Source organism: Lepus europaeus, chromosome X (assembly GCF_033115175.1).
Source record: "Lepus europaeus isolate LE1 chromosome X, mLepTim1.pri, whole genome shotgun sequence".
Classification (NCBI taxonomy): Eukaryota; Metazoa; Chordata; class Mammalia; order Lagomorpha; family Leporidae; genus Lepus; species Lepus europaeus.
This window is the reverse complement of record NC_084850.1, coordinates 107,582,324-107,602,199: the sequence shown is the minus strand read 5'-3', so window position 1 is coordinate 107,602,199 and position 19,876 is coordinate 107,582,324. Positions and strand designations below refer to the sequence as shown.

Sequence of the window (19,876 nt, the reverse complement as noted above, 5' to 3'; positions counted from 1 at the left end):
GGTAAATCGATTCTTCCATTTGCTGGCTCACTCCCCAGATGACTGCAATGGCCAGGTCAAAGCTAGGAGCCAGGTTTATCTGGGTCTCCACACGGCTGGCAGGGGCCCAAGCACTTGGTCCATCTTCTGCTGCTTTTCCCAATTAGCAGGGAGCTGGATCAGAAGTGGAGCAGCCAGGACAGGAACTGGTGCCTGTATGGGATGTCGGCATCGAAGGTGGCGCCTTTACTCACTACACCATAACACTGGCCTCAAAACTCACTTTATTGTCAGAGTATCATTATGGCCTTTACTTTAACATACAGATTTATTGTGAGGTTTTTTGTTTTTGTTTTATCAAGACTAATTAAAACATTTAACATTATTTTATATGATCCACTTAGGCAATATGTAAAATCCTAGCATCACAAGAAAAAATACAAAGGTACTTCAAAAAGGTCATGGAAAAATTGAATCAAAAGATAAATTTATTTTGGTACAAAAAATCTTGAAATGCAAACATAGCCTTTCCTAATATACATTTCCATGAACCTTTTGAAGAACCCTCACATACAATCTGGATTAATCTAATACTCTAAATCAAATCATGGCTTTATTTTATTTATGTGAGTCATTTTAAGGTAGAATGTTATTATAATTTTGCTGAAGTGATGAAAATCAATACTAAGAATTCTTCTTGACAAACTATACTATTTATTTACTAATCATTTAAGGGGAATAACAAATAGGAGGGGAAATAAAGCAAAATAAAACAAAAACTGCCGATTTTTACAGATGGGGTTGCTTCACCCAGCATTGGAGTCTGACCTCAAAACTATACTCCTGATCACGTACACAGTCTCCCCCTCTCCCATGCCAGAAGTCAATTACTGTCTCTCAGCTGCAAGCCCACCCTTCATCACCTACTCTGCACTAGTAGAGCTGGACTGCAAATATTTTTCCAGCTAACACAATAGGAAGTTTGGTCAGTAGGGGGCACCAGAGTGGTACTGGAGGAGAATGGGGATTCACCCTCCTGGTTACAGTGTTTTCTCATTGGGCTCCTGCAATGTGTGCAGCTTACTTACTGTGCCAGCAGCATGTGGCACTTTTCCATGGGCAGTTTTTTTCAGAACCCCCTTCTGGTGACAGAATCCCCTCGATCAGTTTGCTATATGTTCAGAGGTATGGCCTGTTTGTGAGCACGGCTCCCCCCTGGACTCCAGAGGGTAGATTTCCAGTATATCTTACCAACATGGTACCTTAGCAAATTTTTCTGTTATCCAATAAGCCAAGGCCATGCGCTCTCCAACAAGGTTCTGACCTCAGTACTACCAGGAGGGGGGTCAAACTTCTTCCTGAAATGTTGTAGTGTAGCCTTTGGGTAGTGGCTATTCCTGTATTTTTCAGAGTTCTCTAGTTCTTACTAGCCAATTCCCTAAGTAATTCTTTATATGAAATACTGTCTGCTCAAATTAAATTGTTTGATTTCTGTCTCCCTACTGCATTCTGATAAATTACTCCCATCCAGACAAAAAAAAATATAACCCAAACTGTTATTACTGGGCTGTAAGAGGCCTTTGATGTGACCAGATTATCTAAAGTGATAAAACAGTCACTCTAGATACCCAGCAAATTCTTTGATTGCCCTAAATTATGAAAATTAAGCTGGTTACATAAAGAATCAAAGGAAAAATCAAAGGGAAGCTTTAGAATTTTGCTTGGTTTCACAAGCAAGCATTCTTTTTTTTTTTTTTAAGATTTTTATTTGTTTATTTTAGAGGTAGAGTTACAGACAGTGAGAGAGAAAGACAGAGACAAAGGTCTTCCATCCATTGATTCAATCCCCAAATGGCTGCAACGGCTGGAGCTGTGCCGATCTGAAGCCAAGAGCCTCTTCCCAGTCTCTCATGTGGGTACAGGGGCCCAAGGGCTTGAGCCATATTCTACTGTTTTCCCAGGTCATAGCAGAGAGCTGGATTGGAAGAGGAGCAGCCGGGACTAGAACCGGAATCCCACTGGTGCCACAGGCGGAGGATTAACCTAGCGCCGGCTCCACAAGCAAGCTCTCTGCTATGGCCTGGGAAAGTGGTAGAAGATGGCCCAAGTTCTTGGGCCCCTGCACCCATGAGGAGACCTGGAAGAAGCTCCTGGCTCCTGGCTTTGGATCTGCGCAGTTCTGGCCATTGTGCCATCTGGGGAGTGAACCAGCAGATTGAAGACCTCTCTCTCTGTCTCTTAACTCTCTCTGTAACTCTTTCAAATAAATAAAATAAATCTTTCAAAAAATATATATTTGAAACCAACAAGAGTAAGAAGGACTCATTTCCTGAGTTTTTCCCAGTTCATCCATCTATATCTGCCTATTGTGATGAAATCAAATAGTTCCCTGCTTAGCTCAAAGGATTTCCTTACATGAGAATTTTATGCCATGTTCTAGGTCTCCGGAGCCTCCCAGTGGCCTAGCCCACACTGGCTGATCTCTTCTTCCAGACTGTTTTATGGAGATGAACCTCCTACTGAAAACGAAAAGCATTTTACAGTTCAAAATGTAATCACTACCTGTTTCCTTACAATTTTACTCTTAGGAGAAGAATGCCAAGACCATATTATTAAAAAAACACCTCCCTAAAATAATTTCCCTATCTTTTGATTACAAAAATATTAAAATTCAGTTTTAATAAACAGTGCCAGACTGGATTTTAAATAGTCTCTTTCTAATTGTAGAACACAATATGTCCTTATTTTAGTCTCTTATTCACCGCGACAAATTATTCACTGCTGTCGTGTGTATTCTGAACTGCTACTTAATGAGGACATTTGATCCTGCAGTAGAATTTTAGCACTGCTTTGGAATGGTGTAGCATCAGCTACTATAGCCTCACTCAAACATTAAGGCAACAAAATTGAAGTTTAAAAATTACTTAGTGTAGCACATTAAAGATGGCCAGAAATTTTTTTTAAGATCTCTTTCATCCAGAGGTGGGATCTACTTCTCTTCTCCTTCAATACAGGGGGTACTCTGTGACTTCTCTGCCCAATATAATGCAGTGGCAGCAAAACTGTTTCTGTCTTCCTGTTCTTGATGCAGTACTTTCTTTAATATATTACCTAGGTCCCTATCACTGCACCAATTTGGCCTTCGATAGAGATGAGTCTTAAATATCAGCTTTTGTATATGGTTAGTTGAATAATTATCAAAATTTACTTAAAAGCCATCTTTACATTTTAAGACAAATGTCCTCTTACTGTAACTTTCCCTCCTTTAATTATTCTTGGTTTAATTTTAACAACTAGTATTTAATAAGATCTGAATAACTTCTATCATTTTTGATGTACATTGGTAAAACTATTATAATTCCTCTTCACTGAAGCCAGCAGTACATTAAGGCAAAACAATTTTTTAAAATATTATGCAATGAATTTACTTTAATTTAATGGAAAACTCCAAAAGAAAGTAGCTACCATGCAAAATGGGAGGGAAACCCAGTTGATAGCTCAGTTAATAATCTTTAGACTTTTAAGGACAAAATAAACCTGAAGCTAAATCAAAGCCAAAGTGGAGAAAAGAAGTGTTTCAAGTAGTATACTAGCCAGATGTAGTCATAAATGGGAAGCCAGAACATGAAAGGGCCTTAAGTTGATACAGGCCACTATAACAAAATACCATGGCTGGGTGGCTTATAAACAATAGAAATTGATTCTCACAGTTCAAGAAGCTGGGAAGTCCAAGGTGAAGGTACCAACAGATCTAGTGTCTGATGAGGGATGGCTTTCTGGTTCATAGATGATGTCTTCTCATTTTGTTTTCAGCATTGTAGCAGGGGCAGGAAGATCCCTGGGATCTCAAGTAAGGGCATTAATCCCATTCATGGGGGCTCCTCATGACCTGCTCACTTCCCAAAGGCCCCCACGTTCTAATACTATCTTAGTATCTAATACTATCTTAGTAACTAGGATTTAATATAAGAATTTTGTGGAGACACAAATATTCACACCATGATAGTGCCATACTGCCTAAATCAGCGGTCCTTAATAAATATCTCAGAATTATGAGTAGAGGATTTATTTTATTAACCACCTTGGTGGCAGAGCTCAAAAAGATACAGAAACTTCCATGAGCATATTTGACTATTTAAATTTTTTTTTAAATTTGTTTTCTCTAACAGTATTAGAAGAGAAACAGTCATGCCTTCTCAGAGCCTAGAAATACTTTTCTCTAGCAGCTTTATTTAGGGGGAAAAAGGTAGGAGGAAGATGAAATAATTAAAATAAACTTATGGAAATTGCTGAGAAGGGCCTGGGGTAGGCAACATGAAGATAACTCCAGAATTACCAGAAGATGAGTCACAGCACAGGAGAGGGAAATTACTGGCCACCCTACAGCGTGCTCAGCACTAAGCAGAGCTGCTTCCCGGATACTCTCATCTTTGCACCAGCTCTGTGACAGCAGGATTGCCCTCCTCATCTGACAGCTAGGAAAGCAGGGGTTTATGGAACTGCAGATCACAGGGTGCAGGGTAGATGTGGAATGTATGGCATGTTTGACTCCAACTTTTCCCATGTTTTTCCTACTTCGATGGATCTGTACAAAAACTTGTTCAGCCTTTAGCTATAACCCACTTAATACTGGACAATCTCAAACTTTCCTTGGATTTGATAAGAACTCCACAGGACAGCATTGCGCTTCACTTGGTCTCATGCAAGAGATGGGTACTTTCAAATGACATAAAGCAAGATGACCATATTAAAAAGATAAAAGGTTTGTTGCCAAAGGTCAGCAAAAAACCATTGAATGAACAAGTAATTAAGGTGGGAACATTGGAGAAACTTGGTAACATTGTCCTTCATGTATTAAAAGTATTAAAAATATGCACATGTAATAGAGACAAATTGGCAAAGTATCTCAGTAAACCAGTGTTGCTTACTGACTTTACACTAAAACATGAGTCATTTGGCAATCATTCCTCAAGTAGTAGTCTTAAAATCCCCTGGCAGTTATTTCTGAAGAGTAAACAAAATAGATAAAATCTACCACATTGATGGGGAGGAAATTTAAGTGAGCCAAGATAAAGGCACATACCACTCATAATGCCAGGCCAATTCAAACAGACTAGTAAAATTCTTACCAAAATGTTTCAGAAGTGGTACTTCTTAGCTTGTAACTTAAGATCCATATTGCCACATTTTGAACCAAATGCCTTCTGTCATTATTTTCTAAGTATCCAATAAGGATAAGAAAACAGATTGACTTGTGTCCTGTGCCATGCTCCTTCCTTAATGTGTACTATTGAGGATGAGGATTTCATAGCTAGCTTAATAGATTCAGAGGTACCTCTTTTTTATTCCTATTTTTACCCATCTCAGCACTTAGCATCATGCATAGAAGCTGTATTTAATGAGCCTCCCCCTTCTCAAGAAGTAATGAATGCTTCTGAGAACAAATAAAATTCCTAATCAGCAGAATATAAATATCAAAATAGTCTAGGCAGATCTTTACCCAAGATCACATGAGCTGACACCATGGAATGCTCCATGCTCCTTCCCTTGGACATTAATACCCACAGATATCCCTTGTACAGAATCGTAAGTATACAGACTGATGAATTAGTATCCAACTCAAGAAACAAACACAGGACCAGCAGCTCATTAGTCTCTGTTGTGCCCCTTCTAGTCACTACCACCCTCTCCACTCCCGAGTTTATCACAATTTTGACTTAAAACATCACAGATTATAAAACTAAATAGAATTACAGAGTAGATTTTAATGTTTGGTTTCTTTACATTATGCTTATAAGAATCATCCACATTTTATGTGTAACAAAGGTTCACCCATCCTCATTGCTTAGTAGTACTCTACTGCATGAATACACCACAATTTACCTATGTCACTCTATTGCTGTTAGACATTAGAATTATTTCTAATTTACTACTATTACAAATAATTCTGATAGATGTACTCTTGGTTACAATTTTTGGTGAAAATAAGTTAAGGTATTTCTGTTGGGGGTAGATACCTAGTGGTGGAAGTACTAGGTAAGCTTTGGTAGATATTCTCAAACAATTTACCAAAGTGGTTAAACTAATTTACACTCCCATTAGCAGTAAGAATTCTGGTGGCTCTAAATTCTCATCAACACTTGGAATTGTCTACAATTCTCATCCTCTAGCCATTTTGTTAGGAATGTAGTGGTATCAAATTGTGCTTTTAATTTGCATTTCTCTGATGACTAATGAAGTACTGTTCCCTCATCACTTGGATATCGTTTTTCCTTAAAATATCTTTCCAAACTTTTATCCATTCCTGAGACTTCCTAATCTATCTCTGGGATTTCTGCAGAATTTTCTTTGAGGATACCTAAACTTGACTTCTTTCTCATAGTCTGAGAAGGGCTGCCTACTACTATAGCAAATTATATGATGTCAGTAGAGCAAGCAGCAGAACAGCTTGAATAACAAAGTGCTTTGGACAAACTAGAGTGCTGGTCAGGTAAGAAGGGGTAGATAAACCTAATAGGAGAATAATGTATTTTTATAGTTCAGCTTTGGGGTCCTGGCCAGGAAAGTTTAAGACCACCTATTTATCTTGTACAAATATAATCATTGCAAAAACAAAACAAAACGGAGCTTTCCTTTGTTCATCAACTATCATACCATTCCTTTAATGTATTCCTATAATCCTCCATAAATTTACAAAACTTACACACATTTCTTTTCCTACTTTATGCCAGGTACAAATGGTCAGAGTACGAGCTGTAAAATAAATAAATAAATCCCTGACCTTGCTTCAAACACAAACACCACTTTCCTGTTTGAAAGTATGTGGCATATAAAGTCAAGAGTAGTTTAGGAGCTGCCATTGTGGTGCAACAAGTTAAGCCACATGCACAACACTGGCATCTCATATCTGAGCACCAGGTCTTTGAATTCTTGCTAACATGCCTGAGAAAGCAGCAAAAGATGGCCCAAGTGCTTGGGTCCCTGCCATACACATGGCAGTTTTGGATGGAGTTCCTGGTTTCTGGATTCAGCCTGGTCCATCCCGGGCCATTGTCGCATTTGGGGAGTGAACCAGCAGATGGGAGATCTGTTTCTCTGCCTCTGTCCTCTTTCCTGTCACTCTACCTTTCAAATAAAAATAAAATAGATCTTTTTAAAAAAGAGTAATTGAGCACTAGGATATAATGCATGAAGTCCAGCAGCCTAAAATTTGCAGAAAAAATGGACTTTGGGGTCTGAAAGACAGATCAACTCAGATTCACCTGGTTCTATGCATCATTCACAAAGTTCTTTAAATTCTCTAATCCTCAATATTCAACTGCAAAATGTAGATAATGAATTTTTGTAGGGCTTCTCAGAAATATGAGATAAAAATATAAGCAACACTTAGTAACATGTCTGGCATTTTAAATGGAGGATGATCAGTACATGGCAGCGCTTAGGGAGAATATACTTATTCATTTGGATACAGATGCAAGCTTCACTACAAAGAGAAGCACAAAACTGCTTCTCCCTATAGATACTGCTCTCTTGGAGGTACACTACTAAAATTTTTTAATTATATAGTCAATTATTCCAGCTACCAGAGAGGTAACAGTTGAGGTATTACAAAGCAACAATATCAGCTTCTTAAAAAACACTAAACTTTAACCCACTTGTAGGCTCATCAACTTCCTACATAAGGCTTAGTCAATCCTCTTGAGTCAACCTCATTAACTGGCCACGAAGGAACTGGGCAACAGTAAAGTGAGACAGATGGTGGAAAGCTGAACAAAGAAAGGAGTAATGAACAGAGAAAGGAATCCACTTCAGAAAAATTTTAAGTGAACAGCTTCAGACTTCCCTGAAAGTGGTGATTCTTTTCTACTTAGACATATCTCTTCAGGGGCCCTTGGAAGCTATGCTTATGGAGGTGTCACAAAAGATAATGATGCCCATGTGTCATGGGCTTTGTTGAAGCCAGGGCAGTTCCTGCACTTGTCCAACAAGGACCTCATTTTTTGACACCTAGTAGAACAAGTAGGAGCTCAGCACAAATTCCAATCTGATTTTCATTTCTACAGATGTAAACACGGAGAAATATTGTTCATAAAAACTAGCAGCTGTTATCATATGGCACAGCAATTCTACTAGGTATATACCCAAGAGAACTGAAAATGTATGTCACGCAAGACCATACATAGTTGATTTGCACTATTTGTGGCAATTATGTTCTGCAAATTCAATAAGAATACTCATTAAGTGAATACTGACGCACTGTTCCTAGGGAAAAAAAGGCTAGATGCCTATGAATCACTGGTCACAATATTTTTTGTCAACTGATCAATACATAGCCATATTCTATGTATACCTGTTGAATAATAACTTATGTTACATATTGTTGACTCAATAACATTGAACTCATGGCCAACAGCCCCACAACTCATGCCTGAATGAAGCTTATCTAACATAAATATCTTCTTTGTAAGGCTCACCATAGCTGCCTTGCACTTAAGAACACCAGACAGCAGCTTGCCACCATGCTTTAGGGCCATTTTAAACAGCAGAAAGAACAAAAATGTGGCACTGAACAGACCTTGAGAAGGGTACTCATTTACAGTATGATAGCCAAAAACAAGAAGGCAAAAGGTGACTAGTCTGATTTTACCTAGGAAACCACATGTTGAGTGATTCAATTTTTTTTTGCCATTTTACACATGAATGTGAGTGACCACAAAAGTGCCATAAGTATTACATTGGAGGTTACAATTAGTGAGTAGACAAATTTGTAAATAGAAACTGTGAATAATGAAGATCAACTCTGCATGAATGCTCATTGTAGCATTATATATAAGAGCTAAAAATTGATAAAAACCAAATGTGTATCAACTAATGAAGTTATATAAAATGCTATATATCCATATATAATAGCATATTCAGATACAAAAAAGAATGAAGTACTGATATACATGCTACAACATGAATGAATCTTGAAAATATGTTAAGTTAAAGAAATCATCAGGCCAGCGCTGTGGCATAGTAGGTTAAGCATCCACCAGCAGTGCCAGCATCCCATACAGGTGCTGGTTTGTGTCCTGGCTGGTTCAATTCTGATCCAGCTCCCTACTGATGGCGCTTGTGAAAGCAGTAGAAGATGGCCCAAGCACTTGGGCCCCTGTACCAGCTTGTATAGGGAGACTGAGAAGTTACTAGTTCCTGGCTTTGGATCAGCCCAGTTCTGGCTGTTGAGGCCATTTGGGAAGTGAATCAGCGCATGGAAGAACTCTCTCTGTCTTTCCTCTCCCTTTCTGTAACTCTGCCTCTCAAGTAAATAAATAAATCTTAAAAAAAGTCAGACACAGGAGCCAGCACTGTAGTGTAGTGGGTAAAGCCACCACCTGTAGCGCTGGCATCCCATATGGGCACCGGTTTGAGTCCCAGCTGCTCCACTTCCAATCCAGCTCCTTGCTAATGCACCTGGGAAAACAGGGGAGTATGGCTCAAGTGCTTGGGCCCCTACACCCAAGTGAGAGGCCTGGAAGAAGCTCTGGGCTCTTGGGTTCAGACTGGCTCAGCTTCAGCCATTGTGGTCACCTGGGGAGTGAACCAGTGGATGGAAGCTCACTCACTTGCTTGCTCTCTCTCTCTCTCTCTGCCTCTGCCTCTCTGTAACTCTGCCTTTCAAATAGATGAATAAATCTTTAAAAAAAAGTCAGACACAAAGGTCACATAATGTATAATTCCATTTAGATGGAATGTACAAAATAGGCAAATCCATAGAGATAGAAAGTAGATTAGTGGTTGCCAGAAGCTGGGGAAGGGATAAATAACGGGTGAAAAGGAATAGTTTTTTGGGGACAGAAAATGTTCTAGAAATAGATAGTGGTGACAGATGGACAACTCTGAACAACAAATTCTGAAAGCCACTGAATTGTACAGCGGTAAATTTTATGACATGTGAATTATATCTCAATAAACCTGTTATGTACAATAAACCCTGGACAGAGTTTTGTTAAGGCAATCTTTTTTTTGAATTATATGCCATGAATTTCATAATGATTTAATAAACAATTACTTTCAGTGATCAGCTAACAATTTGATATGGTCTTCCATTAATTCTGTCCAAAGCAAAGCAAGAATCAATCGACTTGAAAAAGTAAGTACGTGTTACCTAGTATTTGAGAGTTATTCAGTTTTTAAACACTGACACCAGTTTTCAAACTGGCCCTTTGTTTGGCATCCTGGAGGTTTCTATACATTTTGTAACACATCTTGTAATATATCACAATAGGATTCTGGATGAGTAAGAGGAAGCCCCACTGTAAAGTAAGAGGAGAAAAAACTGTCAAAATGGCTATGAGAAAGGAGGACCTGTATATCCATTACAGGAATTTTCTTAAGCCTTTCTTACCAACTTTAGAAAGAATAAGAATTTGGAAATTGGTTCCGGAAAGCTATCTGTGCCAGGTAGTGTGTGGAAGTCTTTGTGAGCACTTAGGAGCACTTGTACTGTCTAGAGAGCACTTGTTACAGAGTGAAAACTCAAATGTTAGTTCTCTTCCCATCCCCTTTCCTTTCTAACCATCAACACAAATCCGACCTCTATTTCTTAGCAGCTTTTAACACAGCTTACCATTTGAAATCTACAATTCCCATACTATCTCAAAGATGCTTTAAATTTCCAGGGAGTAGACTGCCTCTTACATTTCTTTGTTTCCCCTTCAGATCACTAAGCACGGAACCTAGTTAAAAGGCATTCAGTACTTTAAATCATCTCTGGTTACTGATAATACTTAATAGAATGTAAATGCTATATAAGTAGCTGTTATGCTGTATCATTTAGGGAATAATGGCAAGGACAAAAAAAAAAAGGCTGCACATATTTAGTACAGATGCAATTTAAAAATTTAGACCTGCAGCTAGTTGAATCCAGGGATATGGAACCCATGAATACAGAGGGCCAACCTGTATATGTAAAATTTTACTGACATTATAAACTACTCTTTTCAAAAGAAACATAGGTCTGGTAATATTCTTGTGTAAATTAGGAATGATATAACAGCGAATATAAATAACACTTCAAAGTCCTCACATAAAAATATTTGTTGAATTTTACCTTAACCCTCTGAGCCTGGAAAACAGCTAAAGTTAAAAGATCTTACCATTCTTTGTGCTCTGGAAAACAGCTTACTGCAAAGAAAAACCTTCTGGATATGATCTAGATAAGACTCATGGATGGCTCCCCACTACCTATGATAAGGCCAGGCACAACCCCTTCAAATTCTCATTCTTTGCCTCACAAATGATAGGCTGAACTGCCTGTTCCCATGAATCAATTGGAACAAAATGCTTGCTAACCAAACTTTGGTTAAGCTTCTCTCCTTCCCCCTAGGTCTTCTCACTTTCTCACAATAGGTTTTCTGTCCTGGTTTATTCTTCCCCTGTAAGAAAGCTTGTTTTTTGCCTAACCCTTAATATGCTCATATAGCTTAGGGCAGGATGTTCTCTCTATTAAAGCAAGACCACTACTCCCTATTGCAATATTCCCTTTCTCCCCTTGCAATAATTTTTTTTGAAGAAATTCTCTCCTTACTGAGTTAGAATTGGTTTTTATGGCATTAATTATAAAATATAAATTCTTTGTAGAACAACCACCTCAATAATAAAACCTATTCTCATGTATAGGCTAATGGTAACTCAACCATTCAACATGCTCAAGAACTGCTCCTCATCAGTTTCTTCAGGCTTAAGTTTTAATTATCAACTATACTCCTAAATTCTTCTCATACCTAGTATATACATTTTTTTTAATTTAACTTTTATTTAATGAATATAAATTTCCAAAGTACAGCTTATGGGTTACAATGGCTTCCCCCTCCCAAAACTTCCCTCCCACCCACAACCCTCCCCTTTCCCGCTCCCTCTCCCCTTCCAATCACATCATGATTCATTTTCAATCCTCTTTATATACAGAAGATCAGTTTAGTATATATTAGGTAACTATTTCAACAGTTTGCCCCCATATAGCAACACAAAGTGAAAAAAAATACTGTTGGAGTACTAGTTATAGCATTAAATAAGAGTGTACAGCACATTAAAGACAAGTATATACATTTTTAAGCTACTGTCCCCCATATAATGAAGGGTTATGTATCTATCAATCCACTCAAATATCTGCTATCATCTATTTTCTATTTCAATGGCTTCTTGAGGAATTCTCTAAATCATTTAATGGAAAGGTTAACAAAATACAGATCTGAAAGAAAAGAGGCAGCTATTTAAATCGGAAAAGAGAACAGAAGATGATTTTAAAAAGAAACACAAATTCCATATACAGTGGAGAAGAAAAACATAACCTGCTTTATTTGAAAATAAAAAATGAGCAGTCTTTCATCTCATATTTTTCATACTGTTGTACTTCCTGTATGTGACATTAAGATGATATTAAGATGAATCTGACTTCAGAAGCCAAAAAGCTTTGAGAGCTCAAATATATAAACATGACAGCCTTCATTAAACATACTAAGTTATATGAGATGGAAAATCCAGATTAAGAGACATTTATAAATAATGTTGATATTACAGATTATGGCCAACATTAAATGTAATATCAAGCCATGTTTACATCTAGAATTATATTGAACAAGTTGAGTCACTTTAGTTAACAGTCATAGGCTTTCAGAAGCAGGTAAGCTGTACTAACCCTTCTCTGCAGTTTCTGAAAGGCAAAATAAATAAAGAAAAATGAAACAAATCAGGTTTTTGTTACCCTGATAATGGATATCAAGGATGTCACTATAAATTGCATCAGCTGTAGAGCTTCCTCAGCAGTTTCTGACAGAGAATCAGTATGTAATCAGTAAGATGGTAAACTTTATGTTGGCAAGCTGTGTTCCTTATTTTAGTTATCCAGAAAACACTTGCGACAATAAAGAAAAACTAATCATTCAAAATAGTTGTAATTTGTTTTAAAGTTGACTTTTTTCCCTGAAAAGATTTAATACATTCCTCCTATGCTAAAGCCCATCATTAGGAAAACAGCCAAAGATGCACCACCAAGGCTGTTTGTCAACAATCTACAGAAATACGTGATTTTCTATATAAAGAATGTTTGTTTTAAAAATAAACAAACAAAAAAAAAAACACTGGGAAAATCCACTTTAAGAATCTATTGTCAGCGGGTCCTAAAGTAATTAAATGAGTACTCGGATCAGGAACTGAGAAAAGGAAGGGCTTTGTTCAAAGTTATTCCAATAGCTGGAAGCCGATCTCCAACAGTTTTGCTCAAACTTCCCAAGAAATACAAAGTCTTTTATTGGTTTATTTATTTATTTATTTTACAACAGAAAAGCCACTGCTTGAGACATGGGCATTCTATAGCTGAGTGGAGTGCCAGTTCCAGTCGTGGCTGCTCCACTTCAGATCCAGCTTCCTACTAAAGTGCCTGGGAAGGCAGTGGATGATGGTCCAAGTACCTGAGCACCTGCCACTCATAGAGAGACCTGGTTGTTTTGGTCATTTGTGGAGTGAACCAGCAGACCGAAGATTACTCTCTCTCCCTCTCTGTTACTCTTAAAATAAATGCATAAGTAAATAATTCTCAAAAAAGAATTATAATACACACCAATACTCAATATTTTCTGATAACTCATAAGTAAAATGAATTTAACATTTTGCATGAATATGATATGGTACATAAAGGAGAATGCATTCATGTTTGAAAGAATGGGTCTTTTCACTTCAAATATGGAACTTGTAAATTATAATTTGAGATACTAATCTGTGATCAGGACTTAGAAACAGATGATCAAATCATTCAGGAATCATATTCTATGGTATTTCTGTGAAAAAATTAAACAAAAATATAAGCCTTAAAAGCATGGACTTCGCTAGATGACTTCTAACCATGTCAATTACAGGCCATAGAGGAAGAATGATGACGCTAAGAAAACACAACTGCAAATAAAAGGTTTTGGCAAATGCTTTCTGTATGCAAAAGGAGATAGAGGTTTATTAGCTAGACCAGCAATTATTCCACAAAGAGAACATAAATTCCCTATGTAAATGAAATCTATTAAATATTCATGTTTCCTGAGGAAAGCAAGTGCCAGTGTTTGATGATGGTATCAGTTACATCAATCAGGGTTTGCCTCTGCAGAACAATTTGGATTATCTGGAAACCAAAACCTGTAGTTGAAGTGTATTTTTTTTTTTTTACCTATACTCCCAAATATGTGTGGGCTAATTATCTCTTTTGTGGAAGATCACACGGATCACAAGGAAATTTCCTAAAATAATTTAATTTTAAAATAACTGTAAATTAGCAGAAAGTTGCAAAAATAGTACAAAGATATATTGTGTATCCTTAACCCAGTTTCTCCCTAATGGTAGTATCTCATGTGGCTGTAGTACAAAATCAAAACCAGGGAACTGACATTGGTTCAACCAGCAGGCATTTTTTTTGCTTTCGTCTGTTTTAATGGCACTTGTGTGTGTGTGTGTGTGTGTTGAGCTATTCAATTTTGTTACCATGTAGAAATTCATGTAGTCATCACCAAAATAGAGATATAGGACTGTATCACAAAGGTTCCCCACAATGACCCATATGCCCTTTAACAGTCACATCCCGTCTATCTTGTAATCCTTACTCAAACTGAAGTGCCCCACACCTGAAAATCACTAATCTGTTCTCCAGTTCTATAATTTTATGACTCTGAAACTTAAATAAATGAAATCATACAGTATGAGGGTACTTCAAAAAGCTAATGGAAAATGAAATGAAAAGATAAGGCTTCCATATTCTACCTATTATGAATAGAACTACTATGAAAAATTGATTACAGGTCTTGGTGTGAACACAAATTTTCATTTCTCTGAGATTACAATTACTGGGTTGTATGACAAGTTTATGTTTAGCATTTAAAGAAACTGTTAAACTATTTTGCAGAGTAACTGCACGCTTTATTTTCCCACCAGCAATGTATGAAAGATTTAGTGTCTCTGCATCCTTGCCAGAATATAGTATTGTTATTTTTTATGGTAACTATTCTGTGTGTAGTGGTATCATTGTGTTTTTAATTTCCCTAATGGATAATGATGTTGAATAAATTCTCATGTACTTAGTTAGAACTTGCCTACTCCTTTTTGGGGGGAAATGTTCACACCTTTTACCCACTGTCCAATTGGATTCTTTCTTTCTTTACTGTAGAGTATCTCTCTTTTCTCATCTATGAATTGTGCATTTGGTGTCATGCCTAAGAATTCTTCAATTGGCTCTAGAACCCAATATTTTCTTTCGAATGTTATGTGGTTTTATGCTTTACATTTAACTCTATGATATATTTTGAATAAATTTTAATATGGGACACGAGGTTTACGTTGAAGTTTATTTTTGTCCTAGGGATGTACAATTGCTCCACAATCACTTGTTGGAAAACATTATCCTTTCTTCATTGAAATGAGTTTCAACCTTTGTCAAAAATCAACCGGCTGAACTTGTGTGGACAATCTAATCTATGTGTCTGTCTCTCTTCCAGTATCATGCTATATTGATATCTCTCTCTCTCTCTCTGTGTATGTATGTATATATATATATGTATATATATATAAATAAATAAATAAATACGGGGGTAGAATGATTCTTCCCACTTCATTATGGTTTCCCAAAATCGTTTTTGCTATTCTTGTTCTTTTTCCTTTCCAGAAATATTTTAGGATACAGTTTCTATATCTACAAGAAAATCTCCCTGGAATTTTAATTGAAACTGGGTCAAACCTAGAGATAAATTTAAGGAGGAATGATATCCTTACTATATTGAGTCTCCTAATCCATGAACAGAGTATATTTATCTTTTTATAGGAACTTAGATTTCTTTAATCATTTTGTAGGTTTTACGATGCAGGGTTGGTATATGTTTTGTGGGATTCATATCTACGCTTTTCTTTATAGGCAATTCCAAATGAGTGTTTTTAACTGTGGTTTCTAGTTGTTCTTTGTTAGTATACAGAAATACAATTGAAGTTGGTATATTCATTTCACATCCTTGATGAAGTCACTGGTTTTAGGAGTTTTCTGGTATATTCCTTGGGATTTTGTATACAGACTGTCATGTCATCTGCAAACAGGGCAGGCTTCATTTCTTCCTTTTCAATCTACATGCTTATATTTTGTCTTCCTGCCTTATTGTTATAGTGTCCAGCAATACTTTTCATGAAGGTAGGCAACCTTGCCTTAATCCTGTTTGTAGAGGAAATGTAGCATGAGTAAATTTTTCTGAAAAATGAAAGGTCTATATCTACATTCATCTTAATTTTATTTTTTAAAATGTGGATGTATGGGTATTCTAGCACTGGTTGTTGAAAAACCTACATTTTTCCCTTTGGATCAACTTTGTTATTTTGTCAAAGATCAGTCCACTGGAGTCCTGCTTGTCCTTTGCACTTGGATCTCTGGTGGCCATTTCCAGTTCAGGGAGCTGCCAAAGGTCCTGGGAATAAGGGCGCCTGTGAACAGGTGGAAGCAGAATGAACAGCATACATTCAGCTGCTGAGAAGAGGGACCTGCAGGGGACAAGGTAGCTGTCTTTGTGGAAGAAACTGGTTAGATGTTCTGCTTTTCATATTGTGGAGCAATATCTGAGGCAAGCTGTTGATGATCAGTTGATAATTCTGTGTCATTCTCATATGCTTAGTCTTATTTTAATGTTTTTATGTTTCCATTGAATATTTTTAAGATATACAAATTATTTCTCGTCTTATTATTTTTTTTCCTATGGAAAACACTAGCTTCAGTCTTCTTAAAATTAATGTACCCATACAGCTTCTATTGATGTTAAAACTCATGCTTTAAATTTTTTGTAGTTTTTCTGGTTCTCAGAGGGTTAAGAATCTTTATTCATAAATCCATAGAAACAAATCAGGACAAAAATAGATACCTAAAATCCCTAGATTATAGCTGGAACTCATAGTCAACTGCTTCTCCTATGGACCCAGACCCCAATTTAACATACATGGAATATATTCTATTTAGAAGAATATTTAAATCTTTAAATTTACATATGCATTCCATTTTTCTATAAAGTAGAAAAGAACAATTTCAGTCATGTTGATGGCTAGGACTTCTAAAATTTGACAAAATATTGTATTTTGTTTGTTGACAAGGCAAAAAACAGAATTTGATTGTTCACAGGACAGGAGCAATAGTTACAGGTTATCGTTTGCTTACTCTTTTAGAGAATATGGCAAAGTGAGTGATTAGCTTGCTCTGCTGCAAAGGGTTTTCTTGCTTAGTTATATTTGTTTCTGCCTTGGATGACGTCAGCAAAAAGAAGTTTTAATAGAATAAAAAACGTTCAGGCACATTGCAAATGCCAGAGGACATTTTTTGGGATAACCTCGAACAAGATGTCAGCATCTGTGGAGCAGTTCTTACTGGTGTCTCTTCTGGAATGCTGCAAAAAAATAAACCTGCTGTTTAATTCAAATCTAGCCCCAAAGGTCAATATTCCTGAGCTCACAGGAGAAAACTCAAGTGAGAAGAAAGTGTACATATTAATTGGAGAGTCAGAAATAAGGAAATAAGTGGGAAAGGATGAATATAAAGTCAATTTAAATAATATTCAATAATCTACTGAGTTACAAGTCTAAATGGCCAAAATCCCTATTAAAACTGTTTTGTTCCTTAAGGAATTTGCATTCCTTCTTTCAGGCTTTTCATATAGTAGTTACGTACATTTTAAAACATGGTATGCATTGTATAAGGAGGGCCTGGGAAACATAATTTGTTTTTCCTCATGAAAAATATGGAAGATTTTATGAATTTGTGTCATCCTTGCACAGAGGCCATGCTAATCTCTGAATCAATATAATTTTAGTATATGTGCTGCCAACGTGAGTGCTGAAAAGTGTTCAATAACCTTTCATTCCCTGCAATTATTTTGGCTAAGTTGCTACAATCTATGGTTTTAAGAGACATGCATTCTCTAAAACAGTATTTTTCCTCTGTCATTTAATCTTATTCTACCCAGATAAAATATGCAAATATGCAGAAACTTTTTTATGACTCAGCTTGCTAAAACCTGTATATTGTGGAATTATTTTAATTGTTATAATAAAATTAAATTTTCCTGATTCTTCTTATTTTACAAACTAGAATTGTATTTGGGTAACTCCCTAATGCATCAAAGCACATACTAGTTTTCAAGTCTATTTGGTTTATAATGATGTCATGCTTAACAGTTTTATGGCAAGTCTGACACACTGAATGCAAAAAGGCCAAGGGACTTGCCCAAAATCTTACTATATGAGTCGGGGAGGAGGCGTGGAATAGAGCTTGAGTCCTTGCACAAGGACTTACTTATTAATGAAATCAGTATCTAAAATCTTTAAAGGTACAAAAAAGGATTTGTCTATTTAGAAAGCAAATTCCTTTGACCACTTAGATGGTCACTGGGACTTCATTATTAAATAGGCTCCTTTAAGTTAACAAACTGCCTAATTTAGAAAGTGATCTGCAATCAGAAAAATATATTACTGTGATATCTTAATTCACTGCGAACCAAAAAGCCTATGGAATATTCCTGATATTTAGAGGGAATGGTGCTACATGAAGTTATTTAGATAATGTTTAATGGAAGAGAACTAGAAAGAATGCAGCCCCAATCCAGGAATCTCAGGTTTGAGTAACATTTCTGTCACCAAGAAGATGATTGTACTCTCCAGAGTCTGACAGAAAAAATTACAAATATTAACAAATGTACATACCATAGGCATATATGAGCTTCATTTATAAATTCCTTGCAACTCTAAAACCCTGGGTCTGATAATATATGTGACTAACTTCTTTTACTTAGCACCACATATTCAAAGATCATATCAATATGTTATTCATTTTTGTGACTGAATAACATTCCACCATATGTACCACATTTTGTTCCGCCATTCACCAGGTGACAGATACTTGAGTTCTACCATCTGGCTATTTGAATAATGCTGTTATAAACATTCATATACTAGGTTTTATACAGACATGCTTTATTTCTCTTTGCTGTATGCCTAGGAGTAAAATAGCTTGGTCATATAACTACAGTCTTAACTTTTTGAGAAACTATAAAAAATTTTCTAAATTGTTGTATTTGGGTACTAGAACTTCTTGACAATATGTGTTTATATATTCATAAGGGATAATGGGTCTTTTCTTGTGTCTTTGGTTTTGGTTTCAGGGTATTGCTGGCCACATACAATAAGCTGGGAAGAATACCTTCTGTTTTTAAGAAAAATTTATGAAGGATTGATATTACTTCTATAAGCACAAAGCTGAATTTTTCAGTGAAGCTATATGAGCCAAAATTTCTTTACAAGAAATTTTCAATTTTACAGTAAATCTCCTTATTTAATCATAGGTCTTTCAGATCTTCTATTTCTTCTTGAGTCTGTTTTATTAGTTTGCCTTGTAGGAACCAGTTCATTTCATCTTGGTTAACTAATTTGTTATCACACAATTATAAGTATTATCTTAAAATTGCTTTTATTTTTATGTCAGTAGTAATGTCCTCTTTAGTTCCTGATGTTATCAATTGGAGTAATCCCTTTTTTACTGATCACTCTAGATAAAGGTCACTTTATATATATATATATATTTTTGACAGGCAGAGTTAGACAGTGAGAGAGAGAGACAGAGAGAAAGGTCTTCCTTCCGTTGGTTCACCGCCCAAATGGCCACTACGGCCGGCGCGCTGTGCTGATCTGAAGCCAAGAGCCAGGTGCTTCCTCCTGGTCTCCCATGCAGGTGCAGGCCCAAGCACTTGGGCCATCTTCCACTGCCTTCCTGGGCCACAGCAGAGAGCTGGACTGGAAGAGGAGCAACCAGGACTAGTACCCAGCGCCCCAACCAGGACTAGAACTCAGTGTGTCGGCGCTG

At 36.7% G+C, this 19,876-nt stretch overlaps 1 protein-coding gene and 1 non-coding gene across 7 annotated transcripts in view; both read right to left on the bottom strand.

The window, feature by feature from the left end:
* CASK (calcium/calmodulin dependent serine protein kinase) overlaps window positions 1-19,876 on the bottom strand; it is a 377,037-nt gene that overhangs the window by 276,892 nt on the left and 80,269 nt on the right. The gene's annotated exons all lie outside the window — the stretch shown is intronic.
* Window positions 17,754-17,855, bottom strand: LOC133753881 (U6 spliceosomal RNA). The gene has a single exon (XR_009865119.1). It is a non-coding gene; the product is annotated as a U6 spliceosomal RNA (small nuclear RNA).